Source organism: Ceratotherium simum, chromosome 1 (assembly GCF_057802395.1).
Source record: "Ceratotherium simum simum isolate JZ-2026a chromosome 1, ASM5780239v1, whole genome shotgun sequence".
NCBI classification, from domain to species: Eukaryota; Metazoa; Chordata; class Mammalia; order Perissodactyla; family Rhinocerotidae; genus Ceratotherium; species Ceratotherium simum.
The window spans coordinates 103115289-103131351 of record NC_141900.1 but is presented as its reverse complement, the minus strand read 5'-3'; the positions used below and the strand labels follow the sequence as shown (position 1 = coordinate 103131351).

Sequence of the window (16063 nt, the reverse complement as noted above, 5' to 3'; positions counted from 1 at the left end):
TATCTCCCTGATGCAAAACAAGCAGCATGTTCCTCACCATGTAGCCACCTCCCTGCCCTTTCTGGAAAAGCACTAACACTGACATTTATGGCTGGAAGGGCCTTCAGAGTCACTCACCTGTGCCCTCCGCAGTGGGCATCTGAAAACAGATTCAAGATTACTGGTCTGCCCAAGCACACACAGCTCCTTATTGATAGGATCAGGATCTGAATCTACTCTTCTTGACTTTGGGTTCTGGACCCTGCTACTAAAGCAGTGACTCTCTTATCTTCCTCTTGTCCCTATCTTCCATCAGTCAAAAAATGTAAAGGCTACATAACTGGAGCCATCTGAATAGATTTATGCAGACCTGAGACCATCAAGGGGCCTAGAATGTGGGCTTAGCAGAACATGAACGTGCACACAGGTCCAGGACCACAGGAAAAGCTAATGGAGGACACCAGGAATTGACCTGGCGTGTGGACTGCACCTCTTGGCCAGTCTTCAGATTTCCTGTACTTTTAGGAATCCTCCTGGGAGCTTGTCAAACATGCAGATATGATCTGGCATTAGAAACAAGCTCCTTATGGAGAGTCGGGAGACCCCACTTTAGAAAGTCTTGCCACAGATCTTGATGGGCTTCCGTTTGCGCCCCCTGCAGGAAAACTCGGGTACTGAAACACCCAAGAAGCGGATGGGTTTGGAATGCTAGGATCTGCCCCAGGATTAGCCAGAACTGGTGGGGAGAACGAGGATTAAAACCAAGGACCCGGCCGTGGCTTAGCGGTTAAGTGCGTGCGCTCCACTGCTGGCGGCCCGGGTTCGGATCCCGGGCGCGCACCGACGCACTGCTTCTCCGGCCATGCTGAGGCCGCGTCCCACATACAGTGACTAGAAGGCTGTGCAGCTATGACATACAACTATCTACTGGGGCTTTGGGGGGAAAAATAAATAAATTAAAAATTAAAAAAAAAAAAAAAAACCAAGGACCGAGGCCAAACTGCTTGTCCTCTGAACTCTGCTCGAGACCAGTGGTTCTTAATTCTAGAGTGCATCAGAATCATCTGGAAGGCTTATTAAAAGAAGGATGGCTGGGCCCCACCCTAAAAGTTTCTGATTAAAAAGTCTCAGGTCATGCTGAGGCTGCTGGTCTGGGGCCATACATTGAGACCCCTGTTCTAGACCTCCACACATGTGTGACCGGGCCATTCTCACCTTACAGCCACACCTCAGGCGCCTGTTCGCCAGTGCCTCTTCTGCATGTTCCTCAGGTGCTGGTCTCCCAGCTCCACCAAACAGCAGTGTCCTGGGGTCCCTCTCTCTTTCCTCCCATGCCTGCTTGGGACCACTGGGGTGGTCTTCTTTGTCCTCCGTTAGCCCTCTTTCCATTTTACTATTTAGGAAACTAAAACTCAAGCAGCCTGGCGTGTGGACTGCACCTGTTGGAAGGAAGCCTTCTGCCCCTTCCCTAGTACGGGGAAACGTTATTCAAGTGAGTCAAGGAGGAAATCCACCTCTTCCATCTGGAGCAGCCCAGTAGGAGTTGAAAAGCTCAGTTTATCTCAGAAAAATCCAGCTCAAGGGGGTTTGTATTATTATTCCTACATTACAGGTGAGGAAACAGAAGACGAGAGGTTCTTTGGCCGCACAAAGGAGAATATACAGGTTGGAACATGGAAACGTGAAATTTGCCTCCAGAGATGCGTCTGAACATCCTTGTCTTTGGAGAGTTCTTAGAGCCTCTATTTAACTTCCCTTTCTTAAGGTTCTACTGTGTGCTGGGCGCTGTGGAGCACTCAACAGAAGCTGAGATTTCAGTGCACTTTGAGGAAATTAAGTAGGCACACACTCATCAAACACACGTTTTCGAGCACTTACCACAAGCCAGAAACTGTGCTGGGTCCTGGGATACAGGGGTGAATGATATCAGCTCTGGCAAAAGTGGGCTGTCTCATTCTTACCGATAAAATTCCACCCAACGAAGTTTCTGATAGTCTCTGATACTAGAGAATAAAGTTTCTCTCTCTCTCTCTCTCTAAGAGGATTGCTATGACATTTTCCAGCTGCAGTGTATCTCTGGGAGAAATATTCTTTCCTGTTAACTTTGCGGCTAGCCTTATTCCCGCTGACTGTTATCTGAGCAGAATTGTACTTTCTCCCTCTGAGCTCATTTTTACTTTCTCAGATACCTTTGTAAAGAACAGTAGAAAGTAAACAGGATGGATGTGAATTTGAACCGGGGACCTCTTGACCTGAGACCTAAAGCTCTGTCCCTGAGCTATAAGCCTTTGCATATGAGTATCCCCTACTGGGCACCTTTCACTCTTGACACCACATCTAAAATTCCAGCAACTCATTGCTGCTCCTGTGTGTCCAAGGAGCAGGCAAGCCTTCTGTGTGGGTTGAACTGTGTCCCCCCAAAAGATATGCTGAAGTCCTATCTCCCAGTACCTGTGAAGGTAGCCTGTTTAGAATAGGGTCTTTGCAGATGTAATTAGTTATGATGAGGCTATACTGGATTAGGGTGGGCCCTAGTGCAGTGACCAGCGTCCTTCTAAGAAGAGGAGAAGAGACAGACACACATGCAGGGAGAAGGCTATATGATGACAGAGGCAGAGACTGGAATAATGCAGCTACAAGGCAAGGAGCGCCAAGGATTGCCAGCCACCACCAGGAGCTAGAGGATGCAAGGGAGGATTCTTCTTCAGGCCGTTCAGAGGGAACATGGCCCAACCAATGCCTTGATTTCAGACTTCTAGCTTCCAGAACTGGGAGAGAATAAATTTCTATTGTTTTAAGCCACCCAGTTTTTGTGGTAATTTGTTACAGCAGTCACAGGAAACTAGTACAGCTTCTGAGTAGGTGGCATGGCCTCTTCCTATGAGGACCTCCTTCCTCTTATCTCAGGTCCCACCCTCCCCACGCTGGTTGAGGGCCCCAGCAGGGAGAACCACTTACCTTTACAGTTGGTAGAGACTTCAAAAGTCAACTAGGGCCTCTCTCTTACCAAGAGAAATGGAGTGAATCACCCAGAGCCACAGTGCTCTTCAGAACCAAGGCTGGACACCTGAGTCCATATCCTGGACTTGGGTCTGAAATCCTTTTCACTCTTTTTAGGGCAAATGAAACTACAGGAAGTTATCTCCAAGAACTTGAAGAGAAGTTGTCGTCCAATGAAGAAAAAGTATAACCCCCTGAGCTAAGAAAAAGCATCTCAAAAGAAAGGACGCACCTGAGAGATGGGTTGAGTTGCCGGCATGGGTTTTAAGAGGGAAGCATGGTGTGGTGAAATGGATGCAGACTCTGGGATCAGACCTGAGTGAGCGCTGGCACTGGGGCAAGTCACTTAACCTATTTGAACCTCAGTTTGTTTATTTCTAGATGAGGATGCTAACGCCTAAGTCGTTGGGCTCTGGTGGGAATTAAGTGGGAAATGATAGTCAAAGTATCCCATAACATACTTGGCACACAGTTTTGCCTCATAAAAGCTAGCTTTCATCTATTACTCTTCCATATTCCTGTAGAAAAGTGAAAGTCATCAGTGTTTTTCTAGAACTTCCCTGGGAAGAGATACTGTATTGAGGCGACCCAGATGTACAGTCAGTGAAGGGAGAAGTTATAGTGGGCAGGGAGAAATCTCCAACTACACTGCTGGGCACTGAACCACCCAGTTCTCGTCACCAGCGTCCAGGCTCACCCACGACATTCTTCCTTCCTCCGTTCCTCCCCGTCTCCCTTCATCCCTCACTCTCACACAGAAGAAGTACCTGACTTTGCCCTCTACTTCAAAAAAACTAGAGTCTATTGACCTTACCTCATTCGTTTGTTTAACATTCAAGTATCTACTATGCACCAGACTTTGTGCGAGACACTGGGGTAGAACAATGAACAAGATGAACCGTGTCCTTGGCCTTAGCTTCCTCACTGCCCCATGTTCCTCCAAGTTTAGGATGAGTCTTTACCCATTCACACTCCATATTCCCTCCCTTCCATGGTCCTTTCTTTCTCAAAGATCACCCCTTCTGCTCATGCTCCCTCACCCTTCAGGACCTGGTCGTCAGACCTCCTCCCAGCTCTCTCTCCTCTATCTTCAGTCTCTCCCTCTCCATAGAAACCTGCTAAGGCAGATCCATCTCACTCAAGTGATGAACCCTGTTGCAAGTAACAGAAACAACCAGGGCGTGGCTGAAGCAAAGAAAGGAGAATTCTTTATCAGAACCAGCTACATCTCCTGGAACACAGGGGCAGAAATGCAGCCCCGGATTTCTCTGACTACAGTGCAGAGAATGGACTGGAAGGGGCCAAGAGTGGGTGTCTGTATTCCTGGGATAGCAAAACTCATAAATCACACATTTGCCAAGACAATGGTAAACCAGGTGTGAAGTTAATGATAGATATTAAGCTGAGAGAGAAAAACAGAGCAAGTTGGTTGCATTTCAGATGTACACTGTGGCAAAGAAGTTACTATTGTATGTGTGGGTTAACAAATACTTTGCTTAATTCTGGGTGAAATTATTGATGAGCAGAGTCTGAATCAGCCGTTGGCATATGTGTGTACAGGTGGGGAAAGTGCCTCTCAGCTCTTTGTTCTGTTTATCCCTGACATGCTCTGCTACCAGAGAAGATGCTTTCCATTTGATTAATGCTTATTTGATGAGCCATATAGGCGTTAGGACGGGAACGTTGGGTCAGCTCTGCCTCGCCTAGCTGTGTGCAGCAAAGACGGGCAATGCCACACAGAAGAGCTTGCACCTGAATGCTAAACCACACACTGCTTCATCCGGAGAAAAAATATGGTAGTTGATCACTGTGGAAGGAAATAGTGAAAACTGTAACTGATAAAATGGCAGCCACTAAATATATATATATATTTTTTTTTTGAGGAAGATTGGCCCTGAGCTAATGTCTGTTGCCAATCTTTCTCCTTTTTTCCTTTTTTCACCCCAAAGCCGCAGTAGATAGTTGTATGTCATAGTTATACATCCTTCTAGTTGCTCTATGTGGGACACTGCCTCAGCATGGCTTGATGAGGAATGCTAGGTCCACGCCCAGGATCCGAACCGTGGACTCCGGGCCACCGAAGTGGAGCACGCAAACTCATCCGCTAGGCCACAGGGCCAGCCCCCATTAAATATATATTATTTTAGCATCCTGGCCAAGAAATGGGGAGTGAATACACGATACTGCATTTCCACACTGACATATATTGGCTATTTAGAGTGCTTCTGTGTGTTTTTGAAATGAGAGATAAGATAAAAGCATATCTTCAAAATGCTGGTAAGGACCATTTCTATGACATTGAGAGGCACAGCTCAAGCGGAATATCTCAGGTGTACATATATTTTGAATACCCGGAATCTCTCACTTCAGGGCTTTAATATCATGCTTTTCTGTTGTTTGGTTAAGAAAACCTGTCTGTGGCACACATAATTCAATAGTTGTGTTTAGTTTATTCCCCATGTATGATGATTTTCTTCATTCATGGTAGAGAAAGGAATTAAGGGTGGGTTACTAGGCATATTTAAAAACCTCATCCAAATGTAACAAAAGAATCTAAAGAAATACCTCCCAAAGCCAAAGTGGACTAGGATCCACTCGCTGCTGTCTCCCATGTGGGCGCACTCAACCTCCAGCTTCAAGGGCAATGCACTTGTCAACTTAGTATCTGAGTGAGTCTGAAAGCTGTCTTTAGTGAGAAATTCAAACACCCATAACTATCTGCCAAGATCACCAAACACTCGCTAACATCCCTTATGACCTTGAAGTTGTCACAGCTCAGCAGACATAAGGAATATGAAATGCAGTCACCAGATTTGGAAATATGACCTATGGGTCAAACTAGATGTCATTAGCCAGATAAAGATAATTTAGTGAAAGACTACAAAGGAGATCGTGCCTCTCACCCCTGAGAAACAACTGTTACTCATCTTAAAACATTATATTCTACTTTTTATTCTGAGGAAGACAAACTGATCTATCTTTTTAAAAGTAATTTGTGCCTTTTGTGCTGTGTAAGAAATCCTTACCTGGGGCTGGCCCAGTGGTGCAGCAGTTAAGTGCTCGCGCTCCGTTTCGGCGACCCAGGGTTCGCAGGTTCGGATCCCGGCCGCGTACCAACGTACCACTTGGCAAGCCATGCTGTGGCAGCATCCCATATAAAGTAGAGGAAGATGGGCACAGATGTTAGCCCAGGGCCAATCTTCCTCAGCAAAAAGAGGAGGATCAGCATTGGATGTTAGCACAGGGCTGATCTTCCTCACAGAAAAAAAAAAAAAAAAGAAATCCTTCCCTTCTCTGAGAGTATAAAGATAGTCTCCTGTTTATAATTCAAATAATTTTAAAGATTTGATTTTCACATTTAGGTCTTTAATTCATCTGGAACCTACCTTTCTGTATGGTGAAGGCTTTACGTTTTTTTTTTTAGTATGGAAAACCAGTTAAAATAGTAACATTTGTTGAACAATTTGGTACTTTCCCCACTAGTTTGTAATTCCACTTTCATCATGTACAGGAGGACCAAATATTTATCATCCAACCAGGAAACTTTTGAGAGCGGAGGGGAATGCTATTCATGTTTATGCTGGAACCACAAGCATAAACTGGGACTGTCCCAAGCAAATTAGGACATATAGTCACTGTATTAGTCAGGGCTCTCCAGAGAAACAGAGACCATAGAATATATAGAGAGAGATATATGTAGATATACAGTATAGAAAGAGGTTTATCATGAGGAATTGGCTCATTGACCACGGAGGACGAGAAATCCCATGATCTGCCATCTGTAAGTTGGAGGCCCAGGAAAGCAGGTGATATGATGCCAGTCCAAACCCTGAGGCCTGAGAGCCAGGGTAGCCAGTAGTCTAAGTCCTGGCCCAAGTCCAGAGGCCTGAGAATCAGGAGCGCTGATGTCTGAAGACAGGAGAAATGGATGTCCCAGCTCAGCAGAGAGCAGATTCCCCCTTCCTCCGCCTTTTTGTTCTGTTTGACCCCTCAGTGGATTTATGATGCCCACCCACATTGGTGAGGGCTATCTTCTTTACTCAATCTGTTGATTCAAATGCTAATATCTTCTGGAAACACCTTCACATACGCACCCAGAAATAGTGTTTTACCAGCTTTCTGGGCATCCCTTCACCCACTCAAATTGACACACAAAAATAACCATCACAGTCACCCTTTTCATATACCAAGTTCCCGCATATGCGTGGGTCACACTTCCTGTTACATTCATTTGTCTAGCTATTCCTATGCTCACTAGTTTAATCATCTTCACTTTATAAGTCTTGTCATTTGGCAGAACACGTCCTACTGTCTTGCTTTCTTTTCTTCAATTATCACGACTAGTCTTAAACTTCTGCTGTTTTTTCAAGTTCTACTAAAATCCTTTTCACCCTTTGCTGAAATTACATTGAACCAAGTGATTGAATTGGAGAGGATTGACATCCTTATAATATTGAATTCCCCATCCATGAATATGGTATCATCTCCATTAATTCAGATCTCTTTTATATCCTTCACTAATATTTTATAGTTTTGTCCATAAAGAACTTGCCATGTATTACTTTATTCTAGTTACCTTATGATTTTTGTTTTTGTTATTAATAGAATTTTTACTCTAATTCATAATCTAGCTGGTTACTGCTGGTGTAGGAGGAATGACATTCATTTTTGTATGTTGATTTTGCATTGAGCAATCTAGCTGCACTATCTTGTTGGTTCTAATAATTTTTCTCTACTTTGAGTGTTGGCAATCATAATACCTGCAAATAAGGACAGTTGGTCTCTTTTCAATACATTCTCTCCCTTCCTGCCTGCCTGACTTCCTCTCTCTCTCTCTCTCTCTCTCTCTTTTTCATTTTCTGGTAGAGGTTAGGATCCTCAGTACAATGTTGAATAGTAAGAGTGATAATGGACATCCTTGTTCTGAATTTAACAGGAGTGCCTGTCATGTATTATATCTGCTGGAGGTTTATGGTGGGTTCTGTTTATCAGGTTAACGAAATTTATTTCTATTCTTAATTTGCTATGTTTTTAAAAAATCATGATTAGATATTGAATTTTATCGACTTTATCCTCATCTATAAGATTTTTGCATTTATTTTTGTAAGTGGAATTCATCTGTATTTTCTTTTCATGTATTGTCCTTGTCTAACTTTGGAGATGATGTCATACTAGCCTTATGAAAGGAAATGAATTCCAGAAAATCCCTATTTTCTAGAAGAGACAGGAATGATCTGTTTCTTGAAAATTGTGTAGAAATCATCTATAAAGTCATCTTAGTTTTATCCATTTTTTGAATGGAAATTTTGGATCATTTATTCACTTTCTTTAAAAGAAGTGCATTTCACCTAAGTTTTCACAGTTATTGTTAGAGACTTGTTTATGGTATCTCATGATTTTAAAAATCTCTACAATATCTCTATTTATATCATCTTTCCCTTCTTTTTCTTGTTTATTTGTGTGTTCTCTCTTTTTCTTAATTGACTTTGCCAGAGCTTTGTCTAGTTTATGAGTTGTTTCAAGGAACTAACTTGTATTTGCTCTTCTTTGTTGTTTCCTTGATATCTATTTATTAATTGTTCTTCTTATTTTTTTTATTTCCTTCTTGGTATGTTTAGGCTTTATTCTGTTGGTTTTTTTCTGTAATTTTAAATTGAATGGTCAGCTCATTCGTTTTCTCTTTTGTTCAAACTTATCAATGTGAATACTGCTTTAGAGAAGCCTTTCGTATTCACTGCTTTTGTTGTATTTACTTCTAATTGTATTGTAATTTTGAATATGATTTTTTCCTTTAACCTATCCATTATTTGGTAGTGTGTTCTCTGTTTCTAAACATATGCGGAGTTTTTATATTATTTTATTAGAATTTCCTAATGTTATTGTGATGGTGATTCCTTAGAGTTTTTCCCAACTTCTCTTCTGTCTTGGTACTTGATCAGTTACTTTAAGTATTCCGTGAGTGCTTTAAAGGAACGGTTGCTGTATTTGAGAGTTGTAGTTCTTGCTTTCTTGCTTGCTCTCTCTAGAGATGCTCTCTCTCTAGCATGCCGGAGAGAGATTTTTACATATTTACACATATATAATGTCTATCTTTATTAATTTTATTATTTACTTCTTTAAGCCTCCTTTAGCCTTACTGATCTTTTCACCTATTTGATCTGTTGGTTTCAGAGGTACGTAAAAAAGATGAATGATTATGGATTTACCATTTCTGCGTAATTTTGTCAATTTTTCTTCCGATATTTCAAAGCTTAGTATGATTGCTACACCTTGAAGACTTATTCCTTTTATTATAATGTAAAATCCCTCTATTCCTATTAATGATTTTTTGCTTTGAGTGAATTTTTTCCTATGTAAATATTTCTTTGGTTGATATTTTCTTGGTATTCATTTTCATTCACTTTATCTTAAAACTTTTTTTTATGTTTTGAGAATCTCTCTTATGAACAGCTAGCTGTGGATATATTTGAGTTTAATTTATTAACATGTATTGTGATTACTGACAGATTTGAACTTATTCCTATCACTTTGCTTTTCCATTTCCTTTTTTTCTTTTCTTTTTTGCTCCTCCTACACTTCCTCCTTTGGTCTTTTTACTATTTTATTTTGATTAATTTTATTAATTTCCTTTATCCACTCCCACCCTTACTTTCCCCCCACTGGTTTGAAATTTATATATTATTTTTTAGTGGTTACTCAATACTTTTTAACAGGTATGCTTAATTTTTCTAATAATATATTTTTTTCTCTTCTGAATAAGAGAGGGAATGTGGAGTATTTTAACTTCTCTCAAAACTCACCTTTTCAGAGAGTATTTTGAGAGTACTTGCATTCATATTTCTTGTTTTATTGCCTAATATTTTAGGCCCTTTCACCACTACATATTTTTAAACCCAAAGAAATTAGTAATTATTATTATTTTTTTATCATCTGTATTTAAATTTATTTGTCTACAAGTTCATCTGTTTCATTGTTTAACGTTTATTTATCCATTTATTCACCAAAATTTTTGAGAGCTCGCTGAGCGTGGGGCACACAGAAGGAAACTGACGAAGTGTCTGCCTTTATGGGGCTCCCGTTGCAGTGAGGGAGGCAGACAATTAACAAAAATCTAAATTATATAATTCAGGTCGTAATAGGGACTGTGAGGAAAATGAAACAGAGCAAGGGGATGAGAAGCGATGGGGCGGTTTAGACGAAGCGGCCGGAGGAGGCCTGCGGATGAGCGGCGTGGGCAGAGCCCGAGCGAGGGGCAGGCGCGCTGTCCGGCCTGCGTCCGGCGGAAGGTGGCGGCTCCGCGGAGCGTGCTGGACGCGCCGCAGGAACAGCAGACTGGCGCGGCTGGCCGGCAGGAAGGAAGCGGGTAGGAGAAGCAGCCAGGGCCAGCTCCTGGGGGTTCCCACAGGCCGCAAGTGTGGACCGGGATTTCGTTGTAAGCGGAGCGGGGAGCTACTGAACCGAGCGGGAAACGTGATCCGACTCCTGTTCGCAAAGATCATTCTGGTGCCGGGGGACGAGACGTGCGGGAAGAATGGACGCTGGAGAGCTGTCAGCAGAGCGTGCGAGCGGGTCCGGTGGGAGCCGGACAGTGGGCCTGACCGCAGGTCTGGTGGTGGGCGGCCGGAAGTGCTCGGACGCGGGTGCATCTTCCAGTGGGGCCCGCAGGACTGGCTGTGGCTTTGGATGCAAAAGAAAGGGACGGATCGACGATGGCTGCCGGGTGTTGGGTCCGTGTTGCTGGGAGAATCGCGCCTTTTATTTAGGTGGGCAGCGCGGAGGGAGCAGGTTAGGGGTGAGAACTAATGATTCTCGTCCGGGTGTGGTTGGAGAGCCCGTTAGGTCTCTGAAGGAAGACATCATAGATGAGGCCCTAGCCCAGGGGCGAAGGAGGCCGCAGGGACGACTGGGGAGTCCTCCGTCAACTCTTCATTTCCCTGTCCCTGCCCAGGGTTCGTCTCCCTGCTTTCTCCTTCAGTTGCTAACTTTGTGAGGTTCTGCTCCAATAAATGCTCTTAGATTTTGTACATCTGAAAATGTCTTTATTGTGCCCTCATGCTTGAAACTAAATGCCTTTAGTTTGCCTGGGTTCTGTGTTCTAGATTGGAAGTTAGTTTTCTTCAGCACCTAAAAAATATCTATTTTATAATGGTATCAAATGTCAGTAAAGACAACTTGATTATTCAATTGCTCATCTCATCAAAGCATCAAAACTTTTTTAGAATTTTGAAATGCCACAGTTCAAGGGTCTACACGCTAAAAAGATGTGTTTATCAGTGCTTCATACTTTGGGTTATACTTCTTGGCTACAATTTTTTTTTTTTTAATACACAAATAGTAAAAGAAGGAATTATATAATTTCGAAACAATGAGAAAATATACATTTTGAACAATACTTAGTAATTTTGACCATCCTGGGTTTAATCTGAGAATATTTATTTTTTTAAAAACCCTATGCGTTTAACTGTGCAAACAATACATTTGAGGCTGTGGCATTTGAGATATGGTTTGAATTTTTTACTTCCAAGGGGAAAAATGTGCTTTTTTTCCTACTAAATTACAGATCTGTCAGATCTATTTAACTTTGCTTTATTTTATTTTATTTATGTATATATTTTCACTGAAATATACAACTTTTAAAAATAAGATGGTTTTCCTGATTATAATAAAGCAATAAAAAAGGTATAAACCCACAAGACAAAAAGCAGATGGATGTGTGATAACTAGTTTCACAGAGAAGAAAAAAAAAAAACCAGGCCAGCTGAAATACAGTCTGTAGAGGAATCACCCAACAAGAAGGGACCAATTCTGTGGGAAATGAAGGGAGGTTGGTGGCCAGAGGGGTCACTGAGGGATGCAGTTCTGCAGGTGCTCCCTGGTGCAGACAATGAATGGCAATTACAATATACTGGAGGATACCTGGGGTTTGCAACACAGTGAAATGACGCTCATTAGAAGCACGATGTGGGTGCGGGGGTATAGCTCAGGGGTAGAGCATTTGACTGCAGATCAAGAGGTCACTAATTAGAAGCACGATGTGGGTGCGGGGGTATAGCTCAGGGGTAGAGCATTTGACTGCAGATCAAGAGGTCACTAGTTCAAATCCGGGTGCCCCCTGCTGGTTTTCCTTCCATCTTGATCAGCAGACAGAAAGTGGAGAGGGGAGAGAAAAGAGGAAATGTGAATCTTCTGACTGAGGAAGTGGTTTGTAGGAGAAGTTCCTCCTGATGCAGAATTGGAGGTCTGGTCTATGACCCCAGGAATGTATGTCTGGTCAGCTCTCACCCGTTTACTGGTTCTCACTTCAACGGAGGCAGGAGGCCTGGGGAGCAAACTGAGTAGCAGCTGGGAAACTTCTGGGGCATCAGAGCCACTGTGGTGCTGCTTATGTGCCTGTTTCCTGGAACTCAGCCCCAAGGCTCTGAGGAGCCCACTGTATACTATACATTAATTTGAAAAACAACACATACTGTCACCGACTAATTGCCCCAAGGAACTCAGGGGTGGGTTTGGAAGCATCTAATTGCCTACGAGATGCAATCACCAACCGCCCTGAACCAGACCAAGCCTCACCACAAGAGCCAGGCCTATGACTCTTTGCCTCGTTATTAACGCTAAGATCTCCTCTCCAGGAGGAGCTGAGGCCTTATCACCATAACCTGCAGTGTCTGTGGAAGCATGTTTTCCAACGGGGCCTGCACTAGCGAGTGCCCACCTCTCCCTTTTGAATATTCATTCCCCATCCAAAATAAAAGGCCCCTGCTTCCCTTCGTTCAGGGACAGCCACGACTTTGGAAATGCTTCCTTGAGGCCTCCTGTTTGCTGCAAATAGGTTCTACTTTGTGTGACACCTACTTCTGGCCGAGAGTCTGATTTTAACGCGGCCAGGAGGCGAACCCACCTCTAGATTGGTAACAACATCTCTACTCTTCTTCCTACCTTCTCCACCCCAATAAACACTAGATGATCTGACAGAAACATTTTGGGGAAGACTATCCTGGATGATTCTAAAGGGCGTTTCAACTAAACACGTATGACTCTCAAGCTGGTGCCCTCTGCATGGGGCTGAGAAGCCGCCAGGTGGGCAAGGAGGGAGAGGGCGGGAAGGAGACCTGGTGGGAAAGGTCTCTAGGGCCTGGTGCCATTTAGGAAGGACTGGTGTGTGTCCTCACTATGGGAATGAAGGTCTGCCAGGGAAGTGGGACATGTAGGGCCTGGGCACTCCCGCTGTGGGGCGAAGGGAAAGAGAGACCTCTGAGCACACACCAGGGCCCCTTGGTCCCAGGCTGTGGGCCCCCAAAGCAGCCTTGATGCCTCATCCTGGCTCCCTCGGTGGTGCTGTCCCGAGAATTCAGGGGTGGCTGCCTCTCTGGCGCTGTCTCCCCTGGGTTCAGCCAAGCCCCTAGGAGACTGCCTCAGGCAGGGACTCAGCCAGGGAGAGAGGCAAGAGAGAGTGTGAGATGTGAAGCCAGGCGGCAGAGTGAGGAGGGGGGAGGCTGGGGAGGAGGAGGCCGACTAGCTAGAGCTGGGCAAGGAGGGAAGGAAGGAGGGATGGGGTCGCCAGGGTGCCCACTGTAACAGTCCTTGTTCTCAAACCTGGGGCCTCCCGACCCGGAGCTGCAGTTGAGGTTGTGGCTAGAGAGGAAAAGTGCCTGTTGGACAAGGAAGAGGCCTCTGGGGATGGAAAGGCCAAGTGCCGGCCAGCGAGTGGTCTCCAGTCAGCTGGTGGCGGGTCTGCCGTTTCCAGAGGTGGACCGAGAATGAATAGAACTTCCAGGACACTCTGGAATCCTTGGGCGTGGCACCACAGATGAAATAATGTCAGGAGGGGCCCCCAGCAGGCCAGGGGGCGTAGCTCAGGGCTAGAGCGTTTGGCTGCAGAGCAAGAGGTCCCCGGTTCAACTCCGGGCGCCCCCTGGCGGTGTTTTGCGGTATTGCCAAGTACAGATCAAGGGCTTCCCTGATCTCACCTTCTGTTGAGCTGCAGTGTCTGCAGTCTTCCTTCACCACTCTTCGCCGACCGTGTTGTTTTCCCGGGTGTCTTCTCTCCTCTGCCATAGGAAAGTGTCGGGGTCAAAAATAAATAAATAAAATCTTTAAAAAAAAAAAAAAAAAAAAAAGATTGACCCCCTGGCCGCAGTTCTTCACCTCTCCCCGTTTCCATGCCTTTCGCTTTGGGACTCTTCGTGTCTCCCCCAGAGGCGAGTGTGCTCTGCACCCCTCTGCTCTGGGCCTGACCGTATACATCAGTCTGGGCCAACTAGGAGACAGAAGCCACACAGGAATTGACCAGGGGACGTTTCCGGTACAGAACTCTTGTGCTGTGAAAGGAGAGTAACTATAAAGGTGCAAAGAAAAGTCTAAAGGTTCCCCTGAGGTGAGGGACCCAAGCAAGGACCCATCTGGAAGGGGGACCACCCCCAGAGCTGGGATCCAGACTTCATCCGGGAAGGTGTGGTTGCAGCCCGCTCACCCTGTTGCCCCAACCAGACCTGTTCAGAGTGGCCAGGCAGGCAGGAAGCGACCTTCGGGGGCACAGGTGAGCCACTGGGAAGTGTGAGGCCTGGAGCGTGCAGTGTCCGCACCTGGAGGGCGCGGGAACAGGCCGCTGCGCAGGGGCGAGCCGAGGCTGGCAGGCGGGTGCATAGAGGGAGTTGTGGCGGCGGGGGCACGGGGGTGCTCAGCGGTCCAGCTGGGGCTGCGAGCTCGCCGAGGGGCTTCCTTCTCTGGGTGTGTGGCTGGCGCGGAGCACCACCAGGTGTCCTGACACACCTGCACCGCTGACCTACCGTGCAGCAGGAGCCGGGGGACAAAAAGCAAGACCTGCAGCAGGAACCGGGGACAGGAGCCCCCTTCCTCCTGCAGCATCCCTCCAGCGCCCTCTGCTGACAGCTGTGAGCACTGTGCTCACTTCTGGAGAAAGGCCTCTAGAATCAGCCCATTTGCCCAGAGCAGGGATGCAAGGGGGGGATTTGGAGCCGAGGGTCAATACATTGATCCCTGGCACACCGCGTCCCTGGCTCTGGACAACAGGAAGTGAGCAGATGCGATGCAAGCGGGGGCTTGAGATCCGCTTGCACGGCTGAGTTTGCCCTCTGGCTCTTCTCCCAGTACCAGGAGACGTGCTTCCCCTGTCAGCCCCCCCCTTCCGCCTGGGCCCCGGAATGAACACGCATGCCCAACGCTGAGCCCGACTCGCGGAGAGGAGCCAAGGCCAGCTCCACCCGCGGCTCGAGGCCGAGCCCACCAGCCAGGCCCAGCCTGGATCAGCCGATTCACATCCAGGCTGCCAACCCAGGGCCACGCAAATCACTGCCGATTATTGTGTGTCATTGGGTTTGGGGGTGACTTGTTATGCAACATTATTGTGGATAAGACTGGAACATACGGAAACGGATATCTAGAAGGGGGCTCCTGCCGTAAGAAAAGCCTCAAGTACGTGACAGGGCTTCGTGATCAAGCAGTGGGGGGCAAGGAAGCTGTTACAGTCAGCCGGGGAAAGGGTGAGGAAACTATTCTTGAGGGCGGGAAAAACAGAGGCTCAGGATAACTTGAGTGGCAGAAAGTATACTTGAACTTGTAGAGGTGGGGGCAGGAGACTTCAAGGCAAAATGGTGAATGCATGAGCTATTTGGTACAGGCTATCTTGGATAAGGTACTACAAAAGAGATTTGAGTTTAGAAGAGAGCTTACGGGTTTGTAATCAGAATTCAGAGGCAATAGAGATAGTCCAGAAATGGCATAGCTGTAAAGTTGAAACCATTCTTTCCACAACGGAGGCAAGGCCATTATTCCATCACTTTAGGAAAGAGACTAACTCCAGAGCCCTCAGGTAACACATAGCCTCGGGGAACAGATCAAATCCCAGGTGCGGCTTGAATGCCTTTTATGAAGAGCACTTAATAAGAAGGGTCAGGCGGTGTCAAGTATATTCTTTGAGCCAGACAAAAGTGTTCCAAGAAAGATTAGGGACGTGGTCTCACAGAAATGTGAGGACCCAAATACTTACAGTTGAGCTGGAGGGACAGCACACGTCAAAAAGAATGGTGATCATGGCGTTTGACACGTGGAGTCAGTTACATAGGAA

The 16063-nt window shown here is 45.7% G+C and overlaps 2 non-coding genes across 2 annotated transcripts; both read left to right on the top strand.

Annotated features, from left to right (window-relative positions):
- Window positions 1-12021: 12021 nt before the first annotated feature.
- Window positions 12022-12093, top strand: TRNAC-GCA (transfer RNA cysteine (anticodon GCA)). The gene has a single exon. It is a non-coding gene; the product is annotated as a tRNA-Cys (tRNA).
- Window positions 12094-13821: 1728 nt separating this feature from the next.
- Window positions 13822-13893, top strand: TRNAC-GCA (transfer RNA cysteine (anticodon GCA)). The gene has a single exon. It is a non-coding gene; the product is annotated as a tRNA-Cys (tRNA).
- The last annotated feature ends 2170 nt before the right edge of the window (window positions 13894-16063 follow it).